Source organism: Hakea prostrata, chromosome 8 (assembly GCF_041222555.1).
Source record: "Hakea prostrata isolate BN-2017 chromosome 8, UWA_Hpros_2, whole genome shotgun sequence".
Classification (NCBI taxonomy): Eukaryota; Viridiplantae; Streptophyta; class Magnoliopsida; order Proteales; family Proteaceae; genus Hakea; species Hakea prostrata.
Window position 1 is genome coordinate 31,043,738 of NC_142607.1, and position 12,285 is coordinate 31,056,022.

Here is a 12,285-nt window from a genome sequence, read left to right on the forward strand (position 1 = left end):
TGAATCCCAGTGATGCCTCTCATTCTTCCTTCCTCTCGCTCTTCCTTCCTTCGTTTAGTTTCTTCTTCTATTCTATTTTCTTTTTATTTTTCTACAAATCTCGTTCTTCCTTCCTTCTTACCGTCTGGGACCTGGGTAAGGACTACAATCTGCGGTCGGGTAAGATTTGTAAATTGCTCCCTCTCCTAAATTAGGATTTTAGTCTCGTGAACCGATTTGCCAAATTCCATGGCCGAAGCAATGCTGATGGGGCTGAGACCTCATCATCCTCTGAGACAGGTTTAACCCCACAAATGGGGTACAATGTCTATTACTTTGATCATATAAATTTATTAAATTTTTTGCCTTCTTTTGGGTCATTGGTCTTTTTCCTCAAAGCAATTCGTGTTCTCCTTTTCATGCCATATGCTGGTACTGAGCATGCACCTATAGAAAGCATCATGAAGAATGGTTCTGTAATTCTGTTGAGTAATCAAGGTTGCCCATTCTGTTCAAATGAGGCCGTTAATGTGAATTTTGGTGTTCTGGAAGTAGCTACAAACCCATGTATATTCTTGATACCTTGAGAAAGTTATAGGAGACTCGGATTTCCCCCATCATTTTGTGAAGCAAGAGGGATGAAACAATGCATAAGGTGAAAGATATGGAGACGGACAGGCGAATTATAGGATAAGCTAAATGTTCAGGTATATAGTCATTCTTAATTCTTATGATGGATTCTGATATTGGGATGATTAGGGTTATCGCTTCTACTGATTGGTGTTGCTCAAATTGCCGGACCAAAAGAAGGAAAAGCTGAATGCATTTTTGAAGTTTGAAGAGCACAAAAGAAGCTACGGCTACATTAGTGAATTTAACTCGAAGCCCCGCATCCCCTTTGTAGCTCAACTTGGCTTTTGCTTACAAAGAAGGCAAGTTATAAGAAACAAGAAAGGAAGACACAAAGAAGAATTCAAGAAGGGAAATACCAAAGCAATAAACTGAACATAAGCGAAGAAATAGAGGAGATGAGAGCAGAGGAGAATGATGAACGGAGACGTTCCATTTATTCATAAGCTTTGTTTTGCTGTGACTCGAACAGGAAAATTACGAATAAGAATAACCCTTCAGCTTTGGCTTTAATCAAATTTACTACATTCACTGATTAACATTTTCAAACAGAAAATATTGAAGTTAATCATAAGAATAGCATAGATGACTCTTATGCCAAACCCATACCGATTTTCATACCGTAACAAAACCGAATCGTATACCGAACCATGCCGTTTTTTCATACCGAATCAGTACCGTTTTCATACCGTACCGTTTTTTAAAATACCGTTTTCAGTGCGGGTGGGGTGTTGGGTGGGGCGGGGGGGGGTGGGGGGTTTTTCAACCCCCACCGCGGCGCGCGCCTTCGTGTTTTCGATACCGTACCGAATCGACACCCTTATATACAACTATCATTGGCTTTTGCTTTAGTCTTTCCACTTTACAGTCTGGCCACAAGGGTTGTGCTCATCAGCACAATGTCTTTTAATTTATTTTAGTCTTGCATTTCTAAAGTTCTTCACATGAACAATCATTTATCATGTGTTTGAAACAAGTATATATTTTAAATCAAAATGCAATCATGTATAAACAAAGTAATGTAGTGTATTACTCATCATACAGCCATAGGCATAAGTATAGTGTTCTTACAGTCATTCAATTTAGCCATCCAGTCACTCATGTCCTCATCTCAGTCATTTCATAATTGAAGAATTATTCATCTATAAGATAGAGTATCATAATACCTTACTATCATGCATACAAGTCACACTCCAAATATCATACACTACAGTCATATATATCCATGAGTTGAGTTATAATATTCACAACATAAACTACAATCATACAACATAAGTTGGGTTATAATACTAAGATCATATACTACAGTCATGTATATCCATGAGTTGAATTATAATACTTACTCCATAAACTACAGTCATACAACATAAGTTGGGTTATAATACTCACATCATATACTGTGAAATCCCACCTAACCCTATCCAGAAATCTATAGTGTAGATCCGAAGACCCAAAGTGAAGGAAGAAGACAATTGTGGGACCATCCAAATTTAAACCCATTAGGTCTAACCTAGAACCCTGGGAGGTAGATGATGAAGATCCAAGTATGGAAACCCCAAGTGAGTTTCGAAGATGATGTGACTTGAATGAAGTTTGACTAGAAAGGAGGACCATGAGTATAGTGTTGACACCCTTGGAAGATCCTATAAAGTCAGGTAAGACATTTTCTTAAGTTGGTGAAGGATCCGGGTGAAGCTTGTGGCCCTCGGAGACCAAAAACTCTATTTTTCAAAGGGGGCACTTGGTCGATTGCTTTGCTTGCCCTAGGCGACCAAGGCTACCCTCGGGGCAGAATTGTCACTTTTTAGAAAAATTAGGTTTTCGGAGCCTTATATATTCAAACTTCAATCTAATTAGAACCACTTTGCCTCTAAGCCTCTAGAGAATGTGAGAAGAATCCTAGAGCTCTCTCTTAGCAAAGCCAAGGAAGATCCCAAGCATCCGTAGGAATTTCTCCATTGAATCCCCTTCTACAAGGTTAGTACTTGCTTCTATTCTCTCTAGATCTACTCTCTCTACTGCTCCACCCCATTTTTTTGATTTTGAGGAAAGTCTTACACTACTATAGTGACCTAATCTCTAATCCTTACAGTATTAAAATGAATTCCCATTCACTCTATTCTTTTCGTGGACAACACGGTGTGATTTCGGTATTAAACCTAGTATAATCTTCATGATCTTGGTTCTACTTGTGTTGTTTGACCCCTAACCTATGTTAGATCTATTCCTAAGTGAATTTTTGACCATGATCTACTTTTTTTCTTATCTCTATAGTGAATCTTCATTCATTCTAGTCTATTCGTGAAATCTACGGATCAATTTCGGACTAAGCCTATTATGTGATCCGATAGATTTCTACTCCAATGACCATGTTTAGATGCTTAAATCATACAAGATAGTCTTAGTATACTATTTAGAATATTTCTATTAATTTCGGAGTGTTTCGATATCGAATGAAGAGAATTCGACCAATTTTGGAGTTTGTTGTTCGTACACAATAGGCTTTAGTCTCCCCAACCTTTGGTCACCCCAGGAAACCAAAGGTCAAGCAACCAAAGGGTGTCCTGATAGCAACTTTTCTCTGTTTTGCCTCCGTTTCGTCTCCGATCATTAGGGTTTGTTTCTTATGTTCTATACATATTTGCTTAGGGTTATTTGGTAATTTTGGACTTGCCCTTTGATCTCTTTCTCGAAGATTACGAATCGAATATAAGGTGAGTACGTTTTACTCATAATTGTCATAATTGCATTCCATTATTTTGATAGAATTCGTATGAATGATTTAACTACTGTCTTAGGACTTCTTTATTATTGTTATACCTCTGCAATTACAGTATGCTATTCATGATGTGTTTTACATATCTATTATGAATGTGAATTGATGGGATTGTGAGTTGGACTTTGTTATGATGTTTATGGAATCATGATGTAATGTGATTGCCTAGGTTGTGGTTGTGGAATGGGGAATGCCCTTTTGGCGTTTCTGTCATTGGACACTAGTGGAGGTGGTATGGAACACATTCTTATGGTACCCCTTGGCGCTTTCGGCAACTATTGGTTGACATACCTAGGACATGTCGAGAAGTGTTTGCTTTCTAGGGAAACCTTGTCATATCTTACCCTATCGGAAGGGGGATTGAGGCCGAGTGACCTGTGGCAGCAATGGGGATTGATGGGTGCTCAAGATTGGTAACCAACTCATGAGAGGACACAATCACATTGTGGGGGCCATTCATTGGTAAGGTCGCACATAATAAGCTTGGGCTTGTGGGTGCCCAAGAATGCGAGAGGCATGAGGGGACACTAGAGCTTCCCATTTATTATATATGAATGACCAATAAGGTTAAGAGTCTACATAGCTGAAGGGAGACTGTGACTCTAGAGGGAAGGATTTAGGAAAGGATCGCAAAAGGCGAGGAATGGACTTATTTGACCCTAAGTAGATGTGACTCAATAGATGACTTGCATTAGGCTAAATATAACGTTGAAACGTGCCAATTCTCAGACCAATGGTGGTGTGAGAGAGTGGTGACCTAAACCCCAGCCATGGAATGTCTGAGAGGGATTTTCTAACCCAATTACCACGGAGAACCCAAAAGACGTGCTTAAGAGCTGTGAGGGAAGAGTGATTGAGACTACCCAAAGGAGTATGGTGTTCTATCTTAATGAGTGTTTGCCACTAGAGACCAGCATATATAGAGTTAGAAACATACTTGCATACTGTCTCATATCATTTATATTTATGCCTTTTTCTTGTTCTTGAGATTGCGACTGTTATAATTGTTAATTGTATTTAAACTGCTTGCTGAGTTCTTTTGAGCTCACCCTTCGGGGGACATGTTTTTTTAGACTGTGTTACAGGTACTGATGACTGTGAGATTCTGAACTATGAGGCCACTGCGTGTGACTCGTACGGTTTTCATGATACTAGTGACTATGAGTATCACAATGAAGCATACCCTTACAATGATGGAGCAACTAGAATTAGCCGGATCTTGGAGCTAGAGTGTCTCGTGCTGGAGACGAAAACTTTTGAGTCTAGACTTTGTTTGAGGACATAGATACTCACTATGGTTAGTTTTAGAACGATTTCTAGTTTCCTTTATTTATTTCAGTTGTAATACATAGAGATTCGATCTACCTTCCGCATTGATTTTAGAGTTATTTCCGTTATACTCTATACTCTAATTTTGTTATATTCCGCACTCTGATATTCTTTTGTGATCCTTCTGAGATTTAGTCCTTGATTGTTTCTTAATTTACTTTAATACAATGATTTGTTCTTGCTCTTGATTATATTATTATGCTATGTGGGTATATGATCGCCCTAAACTTGATCTTTGGGGCTATGGATCACACCTTTGAGTATTCCAGATACGGTACCGGCTGGGGGAATGTGACATATACTACATTCATGTATATTCATGAGTTGCGTGATAATATTCATCTATCACTTTGGTCCAAATATCCTTTCTTCGGAATGACGTCAGTGTAGTCCTATATTTATGATGATCCTACACTCAGGGTCATTCTTCCACTCTTTTGTCATACACTTTTCCTTTACGGATCCTAGAGCACGGTTCCAAAACTTCATTAATCTAGTTTAACTCCTCCTTTACTAGGTTCCATGTGAATTTTAATAGTCCAATACACTTTTAGGACCTACAATATGGGTTTTCGGGTTAAGATCACAGGGGTTTCATAGCTGTAGGGAAACTTAGTAGGTATACACTTAGCCATAGTAACTTACACTGAAAAGCAGCTTTTAGGGTTTTGAGATACCTTAAGGGGACATTGAACTATGACATAGGTTATACAAGTAATCCCACTGTTCTAGAAGGCTTCACAGATACAAGTTGGATAACAAAAAGCAAGGGCCATTCATCCAGAAGTGTTTGGATACTCACTCTTAGTGGGAGTGCAATATCACGGGGCTCTAAGAAACAAAGTTGCATTGTTGATTCTACTACGGTAGCAGAGTTTGTAGCATTGGCTTCTAGTGGTAAAGAAGCTAAGTGGCTCAGAAACTTGTTAATAGAAAGTCCAATATGGCCAAAACCCATGTCACCAATATCAATACATTGTGACAGTAAAGCAACATTGGCTTGAGCATATAGTCAAATCTATAATGAAAAGTCTGAACATATAGGTCTGAGACACATTTTTGTGAGACAATTGATTTCTAATGGAGTGATTACCATGGATTTTGTAAGATCGAGCCAAAATTTGATGGATCCACTAATAAAAGGTCTTGCTAGGAATTTGGTGAACAATATAGTAAGAGGGATGGGTCTTAAGCCCATGTCGTAAGATCACAAATGGGGGAAACTCGTCCCAATATTTGATATATTAATGAGTAAAGTACCTTACATGGACTGATATGCAAGCACTAGATATTGTTACCATCCCAAGGGTAAGTACTTGGTACATGTAATGTTTTGATGTGTAAGGTGAGTTGTTCTTGATAGACTTATAACAATTTCTATTGAGGTATTGTATTACAGGGCATCTCTGATAAGTCTTCCTAAGTGAGTTCCTGAAGTGAAGCCACTTCTGTTGAGCTTTGGGCTTGAGCTCTTGGGCACTCACTCATGATACCAGGATATAGACACATGGCCTTTATACGTGCCAACTTAGTAGAGTATTTATTGAGGATAACTCAAGTGTGTGAGATGCATGGCTTATCCAAAAACCCACCCTAACCTTAACCGAACCTTGTTTTTGTGGTCCGATGCCGGTAATAAAAGTCCTTTGGCCATCCGGGGCTTGGTTCGCTTTGATCCTGGTTATGATGTTCTTTTTGACTGTCCTGTGAATCTTTTTGTGGTTGTGCTCTCTTCTTGGTTTGGGTTTCTCCTTTGGTGTCCTTCTTGTGTGCAACCCCTTTGGTTTGGTTTGATCGCTTCATTCCTTTTTGTCTTCTGTCCTTTCTTTGGTCTGGCTCCCATCCCTCCCTTTTTCTTTGGCTTGTTTTCTTGCTCTTTTGTCCTCTCGTCCCTTCTTTTGCTGCCTCCACCCTCGCGCGCCTCTCGTCTCTCTCTTGCTCCTTGGTGTTTTCTTGCGGATCTTCTCCTCTTCTTTTGCTCGGTATGTCTACTCTCTCTTCTTCTCCTCCATCTTTGTTTTTCTTTCCTTTTTGGTTGAGCGGGAGTCTCTCCTCTGTTGCCTCTCGCATGTTCTCTGATCATCCTGGATTTGCTGACAATGATCTTACCATGATCTTGCGCTTTTGGGATTCTGTCCCATGATTTAATCTCTTTAAACTTCTAATCTGATTCGTCTCTTTGGATCTTCTTTTATTGATCTGTTAGTGGTTGATTGTTGTGTTTTCTTTCCATGATCCTATCCATGATTTCTAGTTGTTCTCTTCTACCATACTATGTGTTCTTCATGATGCTGGTGTTACATATTGGTGGTTTTATTTCCTTATTTAGATTTATGCTTCTGCCTTTTCCATGGATCTATGTTGTTTTCATGATCCTTACCTGCGTCTATCCTCCTATTGTTCTTGTCTTTGTTTTCTATTTCTTCATCAAGATCCATGGTTGATTTAATTATGGTACTTTTTGTTTCCTAATTTGGATCTTGATATCTTGTTGGATTAGTGTTTTGGGTCCCCTATATGTTAGAATACTACTGATGTAGTCTACCCCTTGATTAGTACCCTTTTGAACCACCAAATTCGGTTTCATATCTTAAAACTCTTTTTTTTGGGCTCTGCATTGGTCGTGATTGGTCGACCATCGACCAATCCACTCACCAATGAGTCGAACTCCTTGGTCTATGTTGGATGTTTTGGTATCTTTTCTTTAGGGATCTTTCCTAATATGTTGTATATACTTGTTTAGGACCTTCTTCTCAAGTTTGCCGAGATCTTACTTGATTTCTTAGGATTCCTTTGCGAGTTATAAAAGGTAAGGATGGTTATTTCCTTAATTACATAGATAGCATGAATCTAGTTTCTATATTTGAATATCATAGATATGATTCCTAAATTAGATTCTTACAATGATATACTACTGTTGCATAACTTTGATTACAGTAGCATTACTTATTCATATTAAATTGATTCATGTATGATTTACTTACCAATGTTATAAAAGTGATTGTAATTATTGATTTCTTTCCATATATGAAGTTACCATATATGTGATGATATGAATTGATGCATGTGTATGCTTAAGTATGGTTTGGAAAGGAGAGGTGTCCTTTTGACACTCTTCTTGGACTACTACGGGAATATTATGGGATGTTTCGGAGATGCCCTCGGACACCTTCCTAAACCGTTGGATGACATATCTTGGATTGTCTAGTAGTGTTTGGCTAGGATGTCCGTTATGTCGGACCCTAATCGGAGGGGTATTGAGACCGACGACCCGTGGTAGCAATGGGGATTCATGGGCGCTCAAGACCGGTAACCAACCCGTGAGAGGACAGGAATCACATTGTGGGGCCATTTATTGGTAGGGTTGCATATGGTTAGACTTGGGCTCACGGGCGCTTAAGACCGGTAACCAACCCGTGAGAGGACGTGAGAGCTTCCCGTTTACCATATGTGGATGATCAATGGGTTGGTGAGTCCGTAGTCGGGGACTATGAGGACTCTAGTGTGAAGGATACCGGAAAGGATCGTCGGGACGAGGAATGGCGTATCTGGATCGACTTGATGTAACTAAGTAGAAGACTTGCATTTGGCTAGGTTTACCCCACATGCGCCAATACTTATACCAAATGGTTGTGAGAGAGTGTGTTGACTTACCCCCTGCCGGTTTGTCCGAGGGATGAAGGACCCTTCCTCGGCTGCTCAAGACCGGTGAAATGATCCGTGAGAGAATCCAAGATATCTTAAATGGTTGAGGATGTGGTGGACTTTCCTAAGGAAGTCGGTGCTTGACTTAAAGCATGTCTCATGAGACCAGCATACATAGGTTAGATTCATTCATTCATTGTTTGTCTCATATCATATTGCATTTATGATTGTTCGGGAATCGCCATTTATGTTATTATGGATTTTTAACGCCTTGGTTTCTTTGAAACTCATTCCTTTATTGTACAATGTTGTTAGACTATCCTGCGTCTGAGGTACTATGCGGTCCCTATGAAGAAGCGCAGGCGAAGAGACATATCTCCGGGAAGGTGATTGCGGTTCCCATTACTCGAAGATCCCGCGGGTGGTTATGCTCCGTACGTGCTTAGTCCGCCATTGGTGGGCGTCCTTGTGCTATTTATGAGATTTACACTTACAAGGATGTTGTCTATAAAGTGGAGAATAATTTAGTTACCCAATGTACTTGCTACTGGGATTAGATTTTGTCTAGTTTATTCTTTAGAGCTACTTTTCCGCTGGATGTAAAGTGGGATTTTTGCTTCACTTTACTTATCCGTTTGATACTCGGATTATATCTATTATTCTGATTCGTTTATGATTCATTCTTTCATTATTGGATCTATGATTTATCTTCCGCACTCTTGTTATGGTTGTTCATGATTATGTTATTGTTTATGTGGGAGGTTGATCACTCGATACCTGATCTTCGGGCTGTGGATCACACTCTCGGGTATGCCAGATAGGGTACCGGCTGGGAGGGCGTGACATTATCACTAATGGATTACCAGTTCAAGGATTTATCTACTGTGTACTTCTAACTGGCTTTGATGAGTTTCAATAAGTGGGCGTTCAAGTTGATAGACACCTTTCATTTATGCATTTGATTTCTAGGGTTGTTTTGTGAGCTCCTTTATATTCAAATTGATGGGGGATTGTTGTAGTTTTTAATAATCGATATATGCAACTTGGATTTTATTAAATTAATTAAGTTCCTTTTTGTCTTTCTATATTAAGAAAGTTTAGTCTGACATTGGAAACCAAGGTTTTGGGATCCGAGTTTATTAATCGGTTCTTCCTATTGATCACAATATATAATAATTAGACATGGCAATGCATGTTAGCAGTGTATGAACGAGGATGGGTTACTGTTCGAGCAAGCAAGTGCAGCGTGGCACATGCACTTGGGCAATGGGCTATTTGAGTGAGATCTAATCTTGACTGTTTGTTTTAATCACGGTTTGGATTCTGTAAGTGCATGACAAATATCCGAAATACAACTTTTGTTGGGCTTTTTTGTATCCTTTGAGAGACTATTCGATGTAACTTGATTGCACAGTGGTGGAGACGAATATAGTCTTAAAGAGAGCGATGCTATAACGCGCCTAAAATGCCAACATCCAATCTCCTCTTTGTGCTATTTTGAACCATATTTTCTAACATGTCGTTTAAGAAGAAAGAAAAAAAAAAAAAAAAAAAAAAATTGAAGCCCTAACCTTGCTTAGCCTTGACCTAGGATTTGCATTTATCAACTCTAGCTAATCCACTTTCGGGATTGGAAAAACTAGCCTAAACTCGGTTTAGGCTCAGGGCAGGTTTGAATGGGTTAGGATTGTCAAGGACAAATTTACACCCCTACCTACAACCGACTCACTTGTGTTTTTTTGCCCTTTTCCCCTTCTTTTTTTAATTTTTTTTAAAATTTTTTATAATATATATATATAGAAACTAGCATCTTTTGGAGGGTTGGATTTTGCAAATTTGTGTCTCATGTATGAATGGAGTAGTAAGATATGGGTTAGGGTTTAACAAAATTAACGAAGGTCCAACAAGATGAACCAGGGTTGCCAGGAAAACTAACAGGGTTAATTAGGGATTGCATGTGTATGATTTGAGATATCAAAACTTAGTGAGGGATTATAAGGAAAGTCAATGATTGAGTCCAGTGATGGTTATGGTTAACAAGTGTGGGTTCAAAGGTCTTGTGAGTAGAGGAAAGGGGTTGGGAAGCTTGTGGCAAAGGGAGAGGGGATTCCTGATTTAATCTCGAAGAATTCTTGAATAGATCTTCAGTGCTGAATTTTTAAAATACAAATATAATGATCTTAACCCCCCCCCCCCCCCCAAAAAAAAAAATGGTATGATTTACCAGTCAATGTTAGAGATGCAAGCAAAAGCCAATATTGGAATGCCTCAGCCATGGTGATGACCAATGCCTCAATCATATGTTGTAGTATAACTTAATTGTGGGATGCCTCCTTAGAACAAAATTAGAGGCAGTCGTATTTAGGCAAACTTCAAGATGCAGCATGGAAGAACATTGAGCAATAGTGATAAGTAGATCAACAAAATGGATCGGCATCCAAATTGTGGCATCTCAAGGTCTCTCATCTATATTGTATACAACAGTTACAACTAACTCAACTCTAGCATGATCATTACTCTGTTGTCTATATTACTTTGGTACATCAATCATACTTAATTTTATTTATATTTGTTTTTGTCAGTTTTTAAAGCATCTAATGTCGTTGTAGTATAGTGGTAAGTATTCCCGCCTGTCACGCGGGTGACCCGGGTTCGATCCCCGGCAACGGCGTTTTTAGAGCTCCATACTTATATTATTTTTCCTTTTATCAAGATTAGTAAGAATGCACGTGCACAATTAGGGGTGCAAGTTTGGCCCTGACCCGCCCTGAGCCCGAATAGGGCTTAGGCTAAAGATTTTGGCCCTAAGGGGCGGGTTAGGGCCAAAATATTCTGGCCCTGAACTAGGGCCAAGAGCGGGCCTGAGATTACTCTCTGGCCCGCCCAGCCCATCCCGGCCCTGCCCTGATTCTAGCCCTGATCTTGGCCTTGATCCTAGCCCTGATATTGGCTTTGATCTAGACCCATGATTTTGGCCTTGATTTGAGTCTGAACCCTCCACCCATATGGAGATAAATTAATTATAATCCACATGGGTGAATATTTAACACCTGTCAAATTTTAAAAACATGATCATGTTTTGTAAAAAATTTAATAAAAATAAATTATATCTTCATTACCAATGTAATAAATATCCACCTGATTTTGGCCTAATCCTGACCCTAATATTTGGCTCAATCCTGACCCTAATTTTGGCTCTAGTCTTAATGTTAATTGGACCCTGATCATGTATTGGATTTTTACCCTAAATCTTCACATTAACATTGATATAATTATAAGTCTCGACTTTGACCTTCGATCATTTTGATAATATTAGTCTATGAGTTCACTTTTTATATTATTTTTAAGATAATTTTTATTTTTCGAATTAAATCATTTTTAGTTCAAAAAAACATTGATTTTTTTTTTGACTAAGGCGAGATAATATATTATAAATAATAAAAGTTAGTATATAGAGAATTAATATCTAACAAATCTACACTTCAACTTCTCATAATGAATATTGACATTTTTCTTTTGCCTCCAATGTGATATTTCAGAGAAAAAAAAAAAAAAAAACTTATTAAGGACAGATAGCTATATTTGTAACTAAAATAAAATTTTCTTTAACTATGAAAAAAATATCAATACTAAATTATCGTTGATTTGCTTGTTAACAAAGTTTTGAATATGATTTTTTTTTTTTGTTGAATAAGGATATCAATAGGAGGGGTTTTCAATTTCCATCACCAAAGTAATGGGAGAGGTTTTCAATTTCCATCATCAAAGCAATGAGAGACTTTCAGAGATCAATACAAAATTATGGAGTATGAATTTATTTATGTTTAAAGCAACATTATCAATTTATTGACTATTTTATCATTTTGTATGAGCTTGAATCATCTTATATTTTTATGAATTTTACTTTTAGTTTACTTATGATACTT

General features: G+C 38.3%; 1 non-coding gene across 1 annotated transcript; it reads left to right on the plus strand.

Annotated features, from left to right (window-relative positions):
* Positions 1 to 10,958: 10,958 nt before the first annotated feature.
* TRNAD-GUC (transfer RNA aspartic acid (anticodon GUC)) lies at positions 10,959 to 11,030 on the plus strand. The gene has a single exon. It is a non-coding gene; the product is annotated as a tRNA-Asp (tRNA).
* Positions 11,031 to 12,285: the final 1,255 nt, after the last annotated feature.